Here is a 19,606-nt window from a genome sequence, read left to right as displayed (position 1 = left end):
GAGACGTTGAAACTGAAACTCACTGAGATGCGAAGGTCCAGCTGAAAGCTAATGTAACACAGTTAAAAGAAAACATTCCTAACGACCTCAAAACGTGCTGGTGCACTGGCACGAGTCCTACAGCCTCCTCGTCTATCGTCTTAGAACCACTAAGCTATCTCTGTCCTTCTATGGACAGCGCTTCCTGCAGTAACTACTGTTCATGAACCCAGCTAGTGGCAATAAAGCGCGAAGCTGAATGGCGCTGTATAGATCGCACTATTTTATACACTGTAGGTGGACGCGCAGGAAATTAGAGGTGGCACACTAGAGGCGCAGAAAGTTGCATCGTGAAAGTGCAGGCAGCGATCCGTGCCTCATGAAAACAAAAGAGGAATTATGAATCATTCACATCGTCAACAGCCACACTTTAAGCCTCAAATAGTCATCCTGATCTCCACGTACACTGCAGTAGCAGCGCTGACATTACTCTGGGCGTGATGATTTGAGGTATAGTAAGTGTTTTGGACAGGCTGCAGCACAGCTGTAATTTTACACCGCAGTGGTGAGACCCTAGTCTCAGCGGCAGCATCCACACAATGGGTCCATGCGAAGATAAGACATTGCGGGCGAGCTATTTCTTAAGGTCTTTGAAAAAGTCTCTTCCCTGATAAACATTGCAGTCCTTTGAATAGCAGTTATAACTTCTTGGAGAGACTAACCGGGGTCGACAGCCTGCAGAGCACTTAGGAGCGCTAGAAAGCAGCGATGATGGTCTTTCGTTAAGATGTTGGCGCGTTCTGATTTCAGCGATTTCTTGTTGATTGATTTTTTCTCTAAATGGAGTTCCCACTGTGCAGTGTCATCCGGTCCCAGCTTGAACACGCCAAAGGTGTTCCTGAGCTCTTTGAACGGCCAGTGTGCCCCGAACGGCAATGCATCAAAACAAATTGGTGTGGGTGCAGAGGGCTGATGCATCTCGTTGTCGAACACTTCGCTTTGAAGCACACATCCAACGCACACACTAGCGCTCTCAACAACGCAGCCCTGCCAACGGCTTGTTCAAGATAGAAGGGCAGTCGTGTATAATAAATGACCTCGCATGTAATAAAATCTGCACGTATTACAAAACCCAAGTCGCCACTTCAGCACTTAACTATGTCAAAATGCAACCGAAGATTAGTGGTCCCAACGTCGGCAGCCAGCATGTGAACTTTTTCTTTTCAAAACTTTGTAAACTTGTCCACTATCCACACATGACCGGGAAATGCATTCTCCCTCCTCGTCAAAGCGGGTAAAATGGCAGTGCGTGACGTTATTTTTATGTTCAGGAACGAGTAACGATATGACAACATGCAGTGAGAGGGTCGAAAGTGAGGCCATTGCAACAACGCAGACAAGGGAACGGGAATGAGGGGCTCGTTATACATATGAGTGAAGCCAACAGCCACAGAAACCAAGGAGCACGGGAAATTTTATTTATTCTGCGGTGTTGATCAATAGAGAATATTACTGAATAAGATATCGCCTAAAAATAAATCATTAAAAAAGCAGAAGAAAAACAACCACATGCCACGTGGGCGGCGCTGATGAACAACACTCTCAAGGATCGGTCACTTGTAGACATAAATACCCCCCAAAAGCAGAAGATTTGACCGCCGTCGCCGTAGCTCAGTTGGTAGAGCACAGGACGTGTAATTCGCAGGTCGTGGGTTCGGTTCCCACCGGCGACATGTGGTTGTTTGTTCTTCTGCTTTTCTAATCAATTATCTTTAAGCGATAGCATATTCAATGTCAGTCTCCATTGATGAACACCACAGAATAAATAAATAGAAATAAAATCCCCGTGTTCCTTGCTTTCTGTGGCTGTTGGCCTTCCCTTGTTTGCTTAATTGCTTAGCGAGGGCATCGGTTCTGGCAGCCTTGACGCCATAGGAAGCATAAGAGGGTTCTCAGGCAGCTTCCACCCTCTCAGTTCGATGACGTTCTACGTCACACCTGCGGTAACTCAGGACGTTCTACGTCCGCCGCTTATGAACGCGGGTGGCGCTGATGAACACTCTCAAGGTTAGGTTACTTGTGAACATAAATACCCGCGAAAGCAGAAGGTTTGACAGCCGTCGCCGTAGCTCAGAGGTAGAGCACCGGACGCGTAATTCGGAGGTCGTGGGCTCGGATCCCACCGGCGGCATGTGGTTGTTTTTTCTTCTGCTTTTCTATCAATTAGCGTTAAGCGATATAATATTCAGTAATATTCTAAATTCATCAACACCACAAAATAAATATATTAATTAAAAAAAAAAATCCGCTGTGCCCCTTGGTTTCTGTGGCTGTTGGCTTCTGTCATATATATAACGAGCCCCTCATTCCCCTTCCCTTGTTTGCTTAATTGCTTAGCGAGGGCCTCGGTTCTGGCAGCCTTGACGCCATAGGAAGCATAAGAGGGTTCTCAAGCAGCTTCCACCCTCACAGTTCGATGACGTTCTACGTCACACCTGCGGTAACTCAGGACGTTCTACGTCCGCCGCTTATGAACGTGGGTGGCGCTGATGAACACTCTCAAGGTTAGGTTACTTGTAAACATAAATACCCGCGAAAGCAGAAGGTTTGACAGCCGTCGCCGTAGCTCAGAGGTAGAGCACCGGACGCGTAATACGGAGGTCGTGGGCTCGGATCCCACCGGCGGCATGTGGTTGTTTTTTCTTCTGCTTTTCTATCAATTAGCGTTAAGCGATAAAATATTCAGTAATATTCTAAATTGATCAACACCACAAAATAAATATATTAATTAAAAAAAAATCCCCTGTGCCCCTTGGTTTCTGTGGCTGTTGGCTTCTGTCATATATATAACGAGCCCCTCTATTCCCCTTCCCTTGTTTGCTTAAATATATATATATATATGTATATATATATATATATATATATATATATATATATAAAGGGTACGTAGCAACAAAGTAATATCACTCCTGTAAAAGATCGGTCTTCCGATCGAAACGTCGAGTCGAATAAATATGTTTCCTTTAACGAAGCGTATACTTCGCTATATATATATATATATATATATATATATATATATATATATCGCAGTCTTGAAGAGTACGGTTAGAAGCTGCCCCGTTGTAAACAAGGTACAACGAGCTCCAGGACCCAGGGGGTTGAGTTGTGAGTTTTGAAAAGCTAAGCAGTTGAATTGATTAAGAATCGGTAAGCCTGAGCCACTTTGGAACGTTAAACACCCATAATGCTAAACCTAGGTAAGAAATATAACATACCAGGACGCGAATACCTCCCATCACAGCGCAGTACTGCAGATGCCAATAAAATGGCAATGAAGGCTAATAAAGTCCGCATTTCAGCAGTGTTAGTCATCTATTCTTGCCTTTTCGGAATAGGACGGAGGTGAAACAGCATCGTATATTTATAGCCTGGTTCGAGCAGCAGATAAAAGGACTCCTACAGAGCAAGGAGGATATAATAAAGACGAATACAGGTGTTCTGCTTGTTACAATGAGTTTCTACTGAAAATGTGAATCATGAATCTTCCTTAATGACTACTTCTAAGGGAAGACAAACATGTCATCCACCTTTCTATCTTCTTCGTCTTTTCTGTCCCAATTAAATTTTAACTTCCGTAGCCTTTGTTTGTCGACATTTTTTTCTAATGTTTAATGTCATTCACTTCCTGCAATTTACAGAAACAAAGTTTTTGAGTCTCTGTTTTCTTTGCCCGACAAAGGCCTACGAGCCTAGTAACGACGAAAATGACCTGGCAACACCAGTGCGCAGCATAAATAATCCGCCTCGATCGTCGCGAGCACTGAAGTGCACCGTAACGTCAGGGTCGACTGGCCAACCTGGAATCACAAATTTGTGATGACGTCAGCGCTGCCGGCTACTGCTGGTTATTCTTGTGAACAACCACTGGGTTCGGTGGCATCAGAATCATTTGGTCAAGTTTCAACGTAATATTGCTTGATGCAGCTGGAAAGAGCGAGTGATCCTAAGACAACACTCAGAATCGTTTTATGTTCCACTCAATGCCTACTTTCTACTACTATGAACATTTCTCCTTTATTTCAATTGGGGTTTCATCGTTTACATTTCTCCTTTATTTCAATTGGGGTTTCATTGTTTATAAGTTGTAACCCGGTACAATCTGCTTTATTCCTGCCTCTTAAGTTTGCACCGATTATTTTACTTGCAATAGCTCGCATCGGTATCTTGAATTGCGTTCAACCCATTTTGTTTGTAAAGATTTCTGTTTCGTGTAGCTGATTCATTGCTGTGAAGCGATGAATGCAGTGCCCGTCCTGTGGTGTATTTTGCACGGTTTTCATACATTTCCCTAGATTAATTGATATAAATTTTCGGCTCCATGTTTCTTCGCTAAAAATAGAGCAGTTAAGATACAGCTGTTATATAGTTTTCTATTCAGAAATATTGCTAAACCACCATTCCTCGCCCGCACTTCAGGTCATTCTTAATCTCCCAGTTTTTGAACCCTCGTGGTCGGAATGTGCTGTCACTACCTTCCCTAATTAGATGTATTGGCTTACCACTTCCAACGCTCCGGTGACTGTAGCAAACTGTTCTTGTCACTGTCTTTTGAACATTGTATTCTATTTCTTCATACCAATTTTTAGGAATTTTTTGCTTCTTTGCCTGTGTATTATTCGATCATTCTTTTTTGTTCTTGAGCCTCATGTTACTTGCCTAACCATGTCGTCAGCAAATTAGACATTTAGATATTCCCCATTAGCTTTGGATGCGAGCTCTTCCGAGTCAGCTTCAATAAATACCTGTCACAAGCACGCAGTGAATAGAATTGAAAGATCGAGTCTCTATAAGGACCACCCTTCTGATTTCTATTTTATATCCTTCCTAGTGAAACCTACGGCCACTCTGCAACAGCTATAGGCATTCCCCACCACCTTTACTACGCCTCTTCGGAAGCTTGGTCATCAATCCCTCCATGACTGCTTAGGATTAGGGTGAGTCAAATGCTTTCTCTAAATAAATGTACCCTGGGCACATGGACTCCTCTTTCCTGCGCATTTTTCTGTCGCCTAGTTGATGCTCTGAATATGATCTGTTGTTCAGCCTGTGTGAAAGCCAGACTGGTCGTTTGGTTCGCTATATTCAAAGATCGGTCTAATTTCATAAGCGGTTTCTTCAGTAAATATCTTCTAAAGAAGTGGCAGTAAACTCATCGGTGTGCAGTTGTTGAACTCCTTCTATCATAAATTTTTTTTGCATTTAAATGATATTGATCTTCTTCCTAGATAAAGGTACTCCGGAGGTCATAAGGCCTTCAGCACATACGGTGGAAAACTTTGTCATGTTCTCATTACCATTCAACAAATCTGCAGTTACATGACATTCACGAACACCTTCACCTTCTGCATTGCATGTAGGGATTTCTTTACTACCTCTTTCCTTCCCAACACGAACTTTAATTGGGCTACGCCAACTACTTTATCGACATTCTGATGATTATTTGGATTATAGAAGAGATCTGTGTAGGATTTCTCAGCTATTTTGTTCATAGCATTCACACTGGTAAGTACATTACCCGCTTTGTCTCCTGGGGCTGGCATCTGATATTTGACAATTAGCAATTTCCACATTACAGCTTTTAGGCTACTTCCACTCTGTATTGCACGTTAGATCCTCTCTGTATTTTGGTTGCTTCTAACTTTACAAACTGTATATACAACCCGAATATACAAGTTGAATATACAATTTACAAGCTGAATATACAAGCTGAATGTTGTGTATAGGGTTGGAGGCTTTGATATTTCATCGTTTCTGAATGAGGTATTTCGTCTCCTGAAAGCGCTTGCATTGCCATGTTTAACTGCTTTCCCCTTACTTCTGTTGCGCACTCCGTCAAGGTATTTGGGGTACTATCATGCATCTTATCAACACTAAGATTATTGTCGTCTGTAAAGGAGCAATATATGATCCCAAGCGAGGCCGTATACGTTTTCTATTACTGCTAACTCGATAGTGTGCTCCTTCTCTCCTTGCTTTCTCCGTTCCCTGTTCAAATCTAGGCTAATTCAAGTCGCCACTGTCATACGCTTCCTACACTGCCCTTTGCGAAGAAGCCGACATCCTGCGCTATGCAAGGATGAGTGCACATTAGGAGTCCATTGCCTTTGTAATACCCCCCTTCCTACTGTTCTGAGTCCATCTCGGCTTCACATCTCTGCTAAAGAAGCTGTGCATAACTCTTAAACTGTTTCGTTCTAGGAACTCCATGAGTCCCTCTCCGTGGCATTTCTAGGTCCCGTACGCAATTCACCCACTGCCTGTTCACTTGGCTGATTTTTGTCTTCATTGGAATTCATACGTTCATCAGGACTGAGTTACACTAATGATCATCGATTCCAGGCTCTTATAGAGCCTTTCTTCTGTCTCATCAAGATTGAAATTAGGTGGGCTTTACAACCCTGTCTTTAGTCTTTTGATAGGGTTTATTAAAATGTTTTTTGACGATCGCAAAACGTGAATACCTAGAAAATTCAAGCCGAGCGTGGGAAGATCTGCGTATATTTTGATTGTTATAGTTAAATATTAAGATATAAGAAACAATTCCGTTCATAAACAATTTCTAGTTCAAAACTACATTTGTCCAGAACTTCTGGGTACGTTTTTGAGATAGGGAATTGTGTAACATCGAGAATCAAACTGCGTCTATTTGCATTGGATCCTGCTCTTCTGGTTCAGTGCCTCTCTGCCATCGCTGCATGCTAAACTAGAATACCCATTTAATTCAGTGCCCTCGTTCTACAATTCGGACTAACCCTATCTTTGCCCTATAAGCAGGCCTCCAATCCAGTAACAACTGAACATACAGTATGTTGGCCATCAAGTGAACCCAGTCTCTTGATGATCTCGCTGCCTGGCTACTTAATTTTTTAGATGTTTACATTTATAATTTTTTGATGTGTCTCTCCTGTTGTTACTTCAATACTGTCTGCGGTAAACAAAATCCTTGCATATTTACGTGTCATTTTTCTTGCCCCATTTCACATATTTGCATACTAATGACTAACGTTCGATGAAGTTGATGAGCCATTTGTTATATTTAATATAGCCCCGTTTATCTAGTGCCCGTTGAGCCGTTTAATGGTATAGCAGGTGATGATGATGATGATGCACATTGCACTGTTGATGATGGCGATACATTGCTGCTTTGTGCAAGAAAGAAAGGTACACATAATGTATAGAACTTGTGCCACCTTTGTGTGCCGGTCTGAAATTGAGCCTATGCGTCGAAATAATCTTACTTCCTCTAGACCGGGGAAGGGTGTCTTATGTAGTTTATGGTACATCATGTTCTTTTGAAAAACAGCAAAGCATATCTTTCTAGTGAGAAAAAACAGCGCTTGCAGACAAAGGACCAGAACAAGAAGGACATACAACTGCGCTGTAGCGCAGTTGTGTGTCCTTTTTGTTCTGGTCAGCGCAGTTGTGTGTCCTTCTTGTTCTGGTCCTTTGTCTGCAAGCGCTGTTTTTTCTCAAGATGTACCCCAACCAACTCGCCAAGCAACACACCTTGCTCTTTCTAGTGCTCATGATTAAAAGACGGAAGTAGCCTCCTGTCTATTTTGTTTTCGTCGACTGCAGATGGTCGTGAGAGCCCTTTTTGGGGCTGTCTTAAACAAGCTGGGGAACAAATTCCATCGCCTCAGCGTTCGCTTCTCCTTGGAATACTTTTATGGCCTTTCCAAAAGGCAAGCTGCAAGTGTTCACCTTGAGTTCCTACTTCTATGCGCTGATCCACCGGTGACACAACACTGCTTTGTTGACAACGGTGTAATAAAATGAGTACAGCACATGGGTGTCCAATCAGCTGCAAAAATATTTTTTTTTATAATTAAGGCGTTCACCTTATCTGCAAAGAAGCGGATCCTTGCCAAAGGAACGTTTGTGCCACTGTCACTGAACTATTTCCCGGGTCAGCAACCGGAGTCTATTGCTCCTTTTCTTGAGGCGTGTCGTGATATTCTGTTCGTTAGGATGTATTTCTGCGGGCTCTTGGAGCAGGCGCTGACGTCCGGCCCTAGAGTCCGAGATTTCTGCTTCTAATGTTTCTCCATAGGTTTCGGTGCTATCTTTTTACACTAATTGGGTTGTTTGGCATTTGGAAGAGCCGCATGAAAGATCAGAGCGCAGAACCACCACGTTCAACGAGCTCTCTGTATATGGAGCCGTGTGCTTTGATGCTGGGATTTACACTGCTAAAGATTGAGCTTCTGACTGGATAGCATAGGCTGACGGATGCGAGTGTCTCCTGAAAATTTGATGAGCAGGCGAATGCATAGCGAAATCATGATCTGAGAGAGTGGTCACTTAATGTATTTTTTTATAAATGATCATTTCTTGGCGATAAATGATATCTCGGGAGCCCCTTAGCTGACATTTATAAGATATGCAAAGGTAATAGTTTCGGTAAAAGAAAGATTCTTTGCAGACCGCTTTTTGAAGACTCGATCTTTTTAATAAACTATGTGGTTATGGCGCTCAGCTGCTGACTCAAAACATGCGGGTTCGAACTCGGCTGGGGCGGTCCCATTTTGATGGAGGCGAAATGCTAAGAGGCCCGTACTGTGCGATGTCAGTGCATGTTCGAGAACCCCAGGTGGTTCAAATTTCCCAAGCCCTCCACTAGGGTATCCCTCCAAACCTGAATCACTTTGGGACGGTAAACTCCCCAGAAACATGAACCTTTTGTTCAGACGGAAAGACAAGACTGCAACCGAGGACGTGGAAGCAATTTACATTATTAAAACCAGTGAGATGTGCTTCATCACGTCGCTTATTTTGATTTTTATCCAAGGAAATCGATTTTCCAGAAAGCCATTTGCCCACTTTTAGGTTCTGTTAAAGCGCTGTTAACACCCATGGATGCCTTTGCTTTTTTCAGGCCGTGTATATATTTTTACCGTGTTTTTTCATTTCTGCAATAGTCGCACTTTTGTTTTCTGACTGCCCACATGTTAGTTTCCCTCCGCACGTACGCATTTGCTTCTTGGTCGGCGTCTTTCTTTCCACCATTTACGTAGTACTGCGCAGTTTTATACCTTCCACTTCGCCATAGCTATTGTTGTGTTTTTTTTTACATTATGCCATCCATGTTGTCATACCACTTTTACGCAACTCAGCTTTAGGCTTTGCTTGGGTAGGTTGTTAACGTAAGCGGCATGCGAATGTGATCTGCTTAACGTGCAAGCGTGAGGTGAAAAATTGCCTTTTGTATAATTTTCTTCCTAGCCACGGCGGTGGCTCAGCGGATATGGCGTTCGGCTGCTGATCCGGAAGCCCGGAAGAAGCGGGTTTAATTCCGGCCGCGGCGGACGAATTTCTATGGAGACGAAATGCTAGAGGCCCGTGCAACGTGCAATGTCAGCGCACGTTTGTGAGGAGAAAAGTCCTCTAAGGAGGTTTGAACATCCTCCGAGGTGAGGCCCCGGAGGATCAGGGAAGCTGTCCCAGACCGAGCATGGGCGCGAAGAGAAGGAAAACAGTTCTAATGAAAATCGGCCAGGTACTCGATAACGTGAATACAGTGCGGCCGATGACCGCTGAGCAGTCCCGGCGGGAAACGCAGCTGTCCGTTGCTGGAGAGGCGGAGAGGCCAAGTACCGCTGCAGGCCTGGCCTTGCGGCGGCAGGAAACTGGGCGCGGAGTTCCCGCAGCGGTGCCTACGTTGCTACTCAAGCCTGTTGACATCAGGATGAAGGCGGCCACCCAGGTCCGGGCACCCGGGCACGGAAGGGGAGATGCCTTGACCCACGACAGCAGGCCCTGAATATGGGACGGCAGGCACGAAGAGTCTGCAGAGCCGGCAGGATCCCCGGGCGGCCAGCAACTGGCTGTGCCCAACATGGCGCCCACTCTCGGAAGCAGCAGGAGGCAGAAGGGTGACAGCAGGCCCCCGGTTGTGCTAAACCGGGTTAGGACGGCTTCTCTGGACTGGCCACCCGGGTCCACAGGCGGCGTTCATCCGCAACCCTGCCCGATAATCGCTCGTGCTCCGTCCTCGCCCCGTTGGAACCACCACGCTCCGTGTCTGCCTTTTTTCCTCTTTGCCGAGCGTGAAGCAGCCGCTAATACTGCAAGGGCGCTGGTGTCTCCCGAACTTTAAAGAACCCCAGGTGGTCGTAAATTCCAGAGCCCTTCACTACGGCGTGCCTCACAGCCTGAGTCGCTTTGGCATGTTAAACCCCGATAAACCATCTAATAACGCAAAAAATTCGGTCGCTTTTTTCAAGACAAAAATTTGTAATGGCATTTTGAAAGTAACGCATCATCATTTGGCACACTTCGTGTACGAAGGTGAGTGATTGCATATTCGCGTTTACAATGCATACAATCAAAAGGGGGGCCACCCGATGAGCAGTGACTACATGATTACATCTCGGACGTCAGAAGTGTTATTTTTTTTTTTGTCGGTTGTGGAGCTACCGTTGTCAGCAGCTTTTCTTTGCTGGGATGCGTGCTCGGGTTGTTTCTTTCCCTCCACATATGATTGAAGCACTTCTTAGGCGATGGGCGACCAGGGACCCGCACAGTATTCAGTTACTTTATCGTTTCCGAGGCAAACTATTTCATTCATTATTTATTTCTCAGGGTGATTGCAGCAGCGTCCTGTCCTAACCCCTTTACTCGCACGTATACTAGAGTGGCAAATAAAAACATACAATGGTTCCTGAGGCTCATTAAAGAAATGCTCAAGAAGTATTTTCTTTGGGCATGCTAAAATATTCATTTAAGCGAGGCCCATTTTTGAGGGCTAAAGACACATTTATGAAAAATACTCTAGAATGCATCTTTCATTAGAAAGAAGTTATCTGGAGCAATTCAACTTTAAATTCTCCTTAAACAATTACAAACACTGAAAACTACACAAAAATATTCATATTCTGGTTGTCCCGAAGTCAAACTCTCTGTGGGCCATTCTGTTATAAAATAAATAAAAGTGAAAGCATAAGTTTCACAAATGATCGGAATAAAACATAAAAACAAAAAGACAAATTGAGAACTATTAGGCGGCAATACATTTGTTGTACATTATTCAACAATTTCAATTTAAGTTTAATTTTTGTAATTTTCATACTTAAAGCAGGCATGTGTCCAAGTGCTTCACCGGAAAAAAAAGCGAACAAACAAAGTAAAGAGGTTATAGATAAGGCTATTACACATTACACTACAGGCACATATTAAAACAAAAAATCAGAATAGGATGCCAAGTAATTGCTGAGGAATAATTGCTGAGAATGCTTACATTAGAAAATATACTGACGCAAACTTACCCCTTTAATAATCCTGTGTGGCTCTCCAGAAAGTAGTTCAATTGTGATGTATGGAATTGTGTTTGACTTCTACTATGGTGAGCGAAACATTGGCGCCGTAAACGTTTATGCGATCGCCGGCCCTTCCCAGACCAATGAATTTTTTTTTTCATTATCATCGCTATTGCTTGATGGCGATCCACACTTACTTGCACGGGACTTCAGTTGTGTTTGGAGGCCTGGACAGAGATGTTAGCGCGCAAGAGTGGCACCACCGCAGAACAGCGCATGCGTCTGAGCTGAAACGCATCATCCCCTAGTTTGCGCTGCATGACTGACGGAGGTACTAGCAAAGATGTACGTTCCTCCGGCAGGACCGCGTATGTCTGTCCGACGATCTTCTGTAGAGCATCGCGCAATGGCATGTTCTCGACCTCCCCGCTGACGCCGGGCACATAACTTACCATTGCCCGCTTACCTAGCCTTGCATTTGCATGGTCGGCCCGGAGAGCGCAGCGATTGGTGGCCTTTGTACGTTTCGGCCATACAGGAACCGCACAGCTCACGCGAAGCTCAGGACACAGTCGCCAAAATGCTCTGCGACCCGATCTCGGGCCCCGTGGCTTGGACACACTGAAGGAGGAGTGGAGGGTCGTGTGCGTAGCTGCGGGACGGCGCAAGCCGGAGCTGGCTGCGGCAGTTCTGAGGGACTGCTGGCGACGTATCACGATAGTAATGGTAGGTGGCTTGCGAACGCCTGAAGCTTACCTTCAGTTTCAGAGAAGATAAGCCTGTGCTTCGGTGCTTAGGCTCAGGAAGATCGCTGCTCACGCCTTTAGTGACAGCACTCCTGAACAGCGGCGCAATCGGTGGCGCTCAAGCTTTCCATCGCGGACCAAGATTTGTTGCACCTAGCACGATAAGCAGGAGCCTCAGAGAAGGCGTGCACGCAAGTTGCGTCAGTGTCAGGGAGAAGTGTTCGAGCTGTTCGACACTTGTCCGGAGTGCACCTCACGAATAGCGGAGATGGAGTCTGTTCTTCCGCGCCTGTCTGATGAGGACACACAGTCGGTTATTCGCCTACCTACCGTAGGTTAAGTGTTGTATACCATATGTGGCTTTAATTGTGGTGCTTTCACGGGACCAGACGTCATCCACGTCGAATTCTGCCGCGTAACTGGCAACAGATCCACAGGTCCACCCTAGACTTGATAAACTCTGTACTCGACAGAGAACTCGTCTCGCTTTCTTTTAGTAAAAGCAGCAGTAAGATGCTGCCCAAGACCGGCACAGACGCACAATTCCTCTCGACTTAGCGTCCAATCGCCCTTCTCAATATAGATTATAAGATCCTGACAACATTAAGCGTAAATCGCATCAAAGCTTTTCTCCAGCAGCTTCTGAGCGCGTTCCAGTCGTCGTCCATTCCTGACCACACCGCACTTGTTCGTGACCTCATAGCAAACACCGATGCTCGCACGGCTACAGTTCTTCATAGTTAGCTTCGATCAGGCTAAAACCTTCGACTGGTTAAAGCACCATTGTTACAACTTTCCACACACCTTCATTGAAATTCGCAGTGGTCTCCATAGACGCACAATAGCCGATATCCTCTTCAACGGGGTGGCAATGGCCCGTGCCGTTCGGCAGGGCTGCCCGCTCTGGCCAGCACTCTTAGCGCTAGCCCTTCATTCATTCCTGCGACATGTGGAAGACGCGAGTTCGATGCGAGCGTCTTCTGATGTCGAGCTTCGTGCAGGCTAAGCTAATAGCTTACGCGGATGACGTCACGCTTCTACTACGCGACGCAGGTAGCTTGTACGCCCAGCTCTTCCGAGGCCGCCTGAACGAGCTAAAAAGTAAAGCATTATGCAAAAGATCAACGCCCAAGCTCGGTTCCGGAACAACTAGCCGGCGTCGACCATGTTATTTGAGACCATGTTATCTGAGGCAGAACATCATGAGGTGTTCCACCACGCACATGGCAGCACCCTTTACAGTATATTTTCAGTCTTCTTTTCTAACGGCCCCGCAGGAGCATCTGCAGCGTGCAGATGTTGGTGAGCCGCAACACCACGGGTTCCTGAGCATCCGCAGGCACATCCCCGCAGGGGGATGATGGTGAGCAGTGCGCCACCACGGACCCGAGCATCCGCGCTTAGCCGTGCGTGGCACAGCCATGTCCGGGGAAAAGGGGATCCATGATGTTGAGCCCGCGCCGAGTGTTAGGACTTTTAAGGCCCCTCGGCTGAGGTAACACACCATTTTGGCCCCAGCTTCTTGTAAAAGGCACCTCCGGTCTGACTCAACCGAGGGAAATCAGCAGTCGCCTTTTCCTATCCTCCCCTCTATCTTTGACTCTTCTATCTTGTTTCTCGCAACTTTCCTGTCTCCTCCTCCCTTCTTTTTATTCCTTCCTTCCTGGCGGCATAGGTTAACCTTGTGTGGCCAACTACCCTGAGTTGCGTCATATTGGCTTAGGGGTACGGCTGGCGTGGGCAGGACTTGCTTTCAAGTTCCGGTCCCGTCCCCTTGTTGGGCTCCGTGATGGGCGGTTGCACCACGGCCGAAAAACACCAATCTCATGGCTCCTGCTTATTCACAAAATGATCGCCCGCAAAAAAGAGAAAAAGAGTGCGGACCCATGTGAGTGCCCAGTATTTCAGAAATAGAAAGAAACGTACCCAAAGTTTCACGTTCTTCAAAGTGAAACAACAGATAAGACCACCCGAACAATATCCCCGTTCATAGTAACAAGAACCCTAACCTATGCTAACGAGCCAACGAACGCTGCCCTGCCACCCCCCAAGGTCTCCCCGTCCCGTGAGTCGGCGGACGATGAGACCTGCCCCTCTCGGAGGATGTCTATAGTTCGTGCACGCGCGGCGTCCCCGCGGGCCTCCAGCGCCTCCGCCGAGGCTACCGACGTATCATCCGGCACGCCTGTCCTCCACAGATTACACAGGTCACTTGACGGTCAAAAGAAAGGAAGGACCCGAATAACGGTTCCCCCTAAACCAGAAACCTAGGTTCCGATTCTCCTATGATAAAAAATCCAGAGAAAATGGCGTTCCTTATACAGCAGAACTGCAGTGGACTTTTCAATAACTACAATGCTATAGAAGATCATTTAGATGATATTGCCCCTGTGGCCTTATGCCTAAAGGAACCGAACCTAGGTCCTAATAAAAAGTATCTCGTTCAGACAGAGAGAAAACTAGCAGGCTCTTTGGAAGTGTTGCTATTGTTATTCAAGGTAGTGTTGCAACTTGTAAAATCAGACTTCAAAATAATGAAGCTGTTGCAGTAACCGTCCCATATTTCAAAACAATTACAATATGTTCTGTAATTTCGGGCCACACTAAACAGTTACACTTAAGGACTTGGAAACACTTTGAGAAGAGCTGCCAGAGCCATATCTGGTAGTTGGAGATTTTAATGCGCACTCTGTTTTTGGTGAAACGAACAGACTGACACTAGAGGTTGTATTTCAGAAGATTTTATTTTTTACCATAACTTTTGCCTGCTAAATGCACGCAAAGCCACATATTGCTCTCCAGAACCAGGAAAAATGAGTTCAATAGACTTGTTTTTAAGTTCACCCTCCGTTTTTACTGATTTTAATTGGGATGTTCTTAAAAATCCGTACGGCAGCGATCACCATGCTACAGTAGTTAGCTTGTCATCCCTACCGTCAATAATTCTAGGTAAACCACGTCGTTGGAAGCTCCACGTAGCTGACTGGGCACTATTTCAGGAAAAGTCTACACTCGAGAAATTTTTTTTCAGACGATTCCAGTGTAGACGTACTAAACGAAATAATTACAACTTGTATTACAACAGCTGCGCACGTAGCCATTCTTCACTCTTCTGGAGTGGTACTCCAAAACCACAGGGTTTGGTATAACCATGACTGCAGAGGAGCAAGAATGAAACATAATAACTCCTAGGGAATTTTTCTCGGGTATCCAACAGCCGAGAAAGAAAGTGCGCCCAAAAGCACGAGATGTCCGTCGCAGTGCGGAGAAAACTTCATGGCAAAGGTACACATCATCTATAAATAGGTGCATCACATCAAAAAAAAAAAAATGTGGGAGCAAGTTCGTAAACAGAATAGCGGCTTCTCCGCTTTCACAGTCCTTTTTCTTACATCCCTTGGTGCACAAACAAGTGTAGAGGAACAAGCAGACATCTCAGGGGAACATTTCTCAAGCGTGTACAGCTCTTCACACTGCAGAGAGCAGTTTTTAAAATACAAAAATGTATCTGAGAAAAAAAGACTTCGTAAAAGCACGCACGAAGTATACAGTAGTTTATACTTTTATGTGCCGAAAAAATGACTGCTCCCGGTCCTGATCAAATTAATCATGAAAATCTGGCACGTGTTTTGCTTCCATCTGTAGCAGCACTTTTGAGATTTTTTAAAGAAAATATAGATGTCAGGAAAAATACACTTAGCTTTGTGGGGTTTAAATGGGGGAGATAAACACGTTCTCCCCGTTTAACCGCGGCTGAGCCAGTTCAAAACCGCGCGGACCCCACCCCGTGGTCGCGTACGCTACTGAGCGCACGCCGACCACGGCGGGCCTTGCTCTACGGGAACAAAGGAACGACACACTGGCTGACACAAACGAGGCATTTATTGCTATAACAACAATAACGCCAGCTAGCAACAAAATACACTGAGGAATCTAGGATGTCCGACTCACCAGCACGGCTACGAGCGAACGTCCACCCACGGTAGGGCAAAGGAATAAACTCCGAGGTCGAGCGGGACGGGCTCGGCGGGAGTAAGTTCCGACCAAGAGGCGCCCGTCGACGAAGAGCGAAGCTGCGAGCGAGACGTCTGCTCGCTTCCCGATCCCAGAGAGAAGAGATTGATTGATTGATTATTACTTTGGGGTATTCTTGGGAGGGGGTACTGGTCCCGACGTATGTTGGCCAGTTGGTGGCATCACTCTTGGGGACCAGGGGAAGGGGTAGGGGGATGTAGGGAGGGGAGAGGGGAGGGGGTATGGTCGTCGCCGAGACGGGAGCGGTCCGAGTCCGTGCAGGGAGAGGGGTCTTGGAGTAGCGCCGCCGCCGCAACAACAGCTCGCGGGGGGGAAGCCTCGGTGCACTAGGATAGTGTGCAAGCACCGGGCTAGGGGAGGCAGATTCCTAGACCTTCATGTGGCTGGGAGGAGCCGAAGGTCCAGAAGGGTCCAGGTCCAAGGCTGCAAGTCCAGGAGGCCGCAGGCCTTGGGCTGCAGGTCCAGGTTCCTCGGGCTACAGAAGGATGTCCAGGCCGGTCTCCTTGAGGTAGGCCAGCAGGAGCCGGCAGGCGGACAGGTGGTTCCGGGCCGGGAACAGCAGCTGGTCCTCCGTGTCTGCTGGCAGGCCGAGGGCACGGTAGCCTGCAAAGAGACGGCTACGAGGCAGAGCAAAAGTAGGGCATGCACCCAACAGGTGACCCATGGTGCCTGTATCCCCGCACGATGGACAGGCAGGGGAGGAGGCCATACCAACTACGAACTTGCGTGTCGGCGTCCATGAGCATCCGATCCGAAGTCGGAGCAGGAGAGCACGTTCTCTGCGCGGGATCTTGTCTGGGAGCCGGTGGAAGGGTCTGCACGCAGAGATACGCCTGTCAGGATGCTTTGCCCTTACCGCTCGCCTTAGTAGATGCCGGGCAAAATCATGCGGGGCCACTTTAGTGGTCACGGGCGACCCATCGTTGTGGGCAGCCTTGGCGAGGGAGTCGGCGTCCTCGTTGCCCTGGACGCCGGTGTGGCCAGGGACCCAGTGAAGGGACACCTGGTAGCCTGCATCCTCCAGTGCGTGCAGGTGGGCCCGCAGGACACTCGCCGATGTCTGCGAGATGTGGGGCCTGCTCAGGAGCTGGAGGGCAGGCCGAGAGTCACACAGGACAGCGACAGGGCCAGGTGGGGTGGTAGACCCGATGAATTCTACTGCCAGGTGGAGACCTGCCAGCTCAGCTGCCGTGGAGCTGCCCGGGAAGGAAAGTCTGCAGGACCGGCTCTGCTGCAGTTGGGGCACTGCCAGAGCCGCTGCTGCTTGCCCTGTGGCTGGTAGGACCGAGCCATCGGTGAAGAGGAGGGTGGTCCCTTTGCACTCTTCCAGGAAGGCAGCAGTGGTCTGGCGGAGTGCTGCAGCAGGGGAGTGGCGTTTGGTCACGCCGTCAAGGTCCAGGGTGACCTGCAGAGGAGGACGGGTTGGAAGAGGGGGGAGGACTGGGAGGCCCTGGGGAGGCCCAAGTGTCTCCACGTAGAGTGCGTGGAGCTTCCCCATCCTAGAGTCGGCATTGGCCTGCAGGCGAGCACGGAGGGCACCGCCATCACGAACGTGGGCGAGCCGGTCCGTGTGGGTCAGGCCCATCTGCAGGAGCAGGAGGTCCAGCGGGAAGATGCCCGCCTCTGCCAGCGTGGCCGGGACCTGCGATCGCGGTGGAACCCCCAGGAAGCGGCGGATCCATTTCCTGCGAGAGAGTTCCATGCGATCAAGGCGGGTGCTCCGGAGCGTAACTAGGGGGAGGGCGTAAAGGATGGCTGATGTCGCCGCTGCCTCGAAGAGTCGGATGGCCCAGGTGGGGGTGCAGCCGTTGCCTAGGGCGACGATGGAAAGTACTGCTCGGCCGACTCGCTCCATGTGGGACAGGAGGGCCTTGTCAGCAGGAATCCAGGAGAGCCGGTGGTCGATGATGAGACCAAGGTACTTCACCTGCAATTTCCAAGGGAGCTTAGTGCCGTCAATCTTGAGGGTAGCAATCTGAGCCGTGGCTCGTGCTCCCCTCGGATGTATAAACAAAGCCTCAGATTTCGTGGCTGAGAGAGACAGCCCCTTGGTCGCCAGGAACTGCTGCACCCCGTTGAGGGCACGCTGGAGGGCCTGTCTGGCAGAGGTAATCTGCCTCCTCGGAGCTCGGACCCAGAGGGCGACATCGTCCGCGTATACAGAGCAGAGAACTCTGTGGCGGCGGTCCTGCTGGATGGAGCGAGGGAGGCCTGCCATGCCCAGGTTGAAGAGGAAAGGGCTGAGGACAGACCCCTGAGGGACCCCGGTGGTGATGGGGCGAGGACTGCTCAGAGTGCGGCCAACCCGAACCTGCATAGAACGGTTGGACAGGAAGGAGGTTATAAACCGCCGGAGGTTACCTGTCACCCCCAGCTCGTCCAAGGCCATCTCGATGGTGCTGTGGGGCAGACCGTCGAAGGCCGACTGGACGTCCAGGAGGACAAGGATGGCAACGTCTCCGTGGAACTTCGCTTCCTCGAGGGATGACACCACGTCCGCGATGGAGTCTGCGGTACAGTGGTGCCTGCGAAAACCTGTCAAGTTCTCGGGAAGAAAGTTAGTAGCCTCAGCAATCCAGGTGAGTCGTTGGAGTGCCACCGACTCCATGGTCTTACAGGCAGCTGAGGTCAGCGAGACGGGTCGGTAGGACGACAGCTCCTTGGAGGGCTTGCGGGGTTTGAGGATAGGGACCACGATGGCCGTGGTCCAGCTCTCCGGGAGGATGCCGCTCGACCAGATGTCGTTAAACACGGTCAGCAGGCGGGCCTTTTCCGGGGCATCCAAGTTCCGCAGCATCTGCAATGTGAGCCCGTCTGCCCCAGGAGCGCTCTTTTTGGACCGATGGAGGGCCCTAAGCAGCTCGTGTGGGGTGATCGGGTCAGTGCAGAGGGAGGCTACGCCAACAGCACCTGCAAGGACAGGAGGAAGTTGGGTTCGACACTGGGACGGAGGTCCCAGTGGGGGGCCTGGACTCGGGTGGGCAGCCTTGGTGAGGTGGTCGGCCAGCTGCTCCGCCAGTGCCTGGTACGACACCCCCCGGGCAATGGCGGCACCGAGGACTGGGTGTCGGTTTGCTGCGACCTGGAGGAGGGACCGCAGGAGTCGCCAGGCCGTCGCCGACTGCCGTGCCGAGCGGATGGACTGGCAGACGCCAGCCCAGCCCTCCCTAGCCCGGCGGTTCGCCTGGCGACGGCAGACAGCATCAATCCGCCGGTAGGCCGTCCAGTCCTCTGGGAGCGACGTGCTCTCCGCCTTCCGCTCGGCTCGTCCTGGCAGCTCGGAGTCCCAGGAGGCGAAGGTCGGGGACAGGGGCCTGCACTGAGGCAGAGCAGGACACAGTAGCACTTTGTGCACACTTGCCCAGCAGGGTCAAGAAGTCCTCTGCATGGGGGATGTCCTTTGCGAGTTCCCTGAACATGGGCCACTTGGTGATTTTGTACACTTTTTCCTTCCTGCGCCTTCGAGAGGAAGGGTTCAGAAGGATGGGGAAGTGGTCCGAGCCCAGGGAATCCGGAGCTCTATCCCAG

Source organism: Amblyomma mixtum, chromosome 4, assembly GCF_055824585.1.
Source record: "Amblyomma mixtum isolate Tamu chromosome 4, ASM5582458v1, whole genome shotgun sequence".
NCBI lineage: Eukaryota > Metazoa > Arthropoda > Arachnida > Ixodida > Ixodidae > Amblyomma > Amblyomma mixtum.
This window is presented reverse-complemented; position numbering follows the sequence as displayed.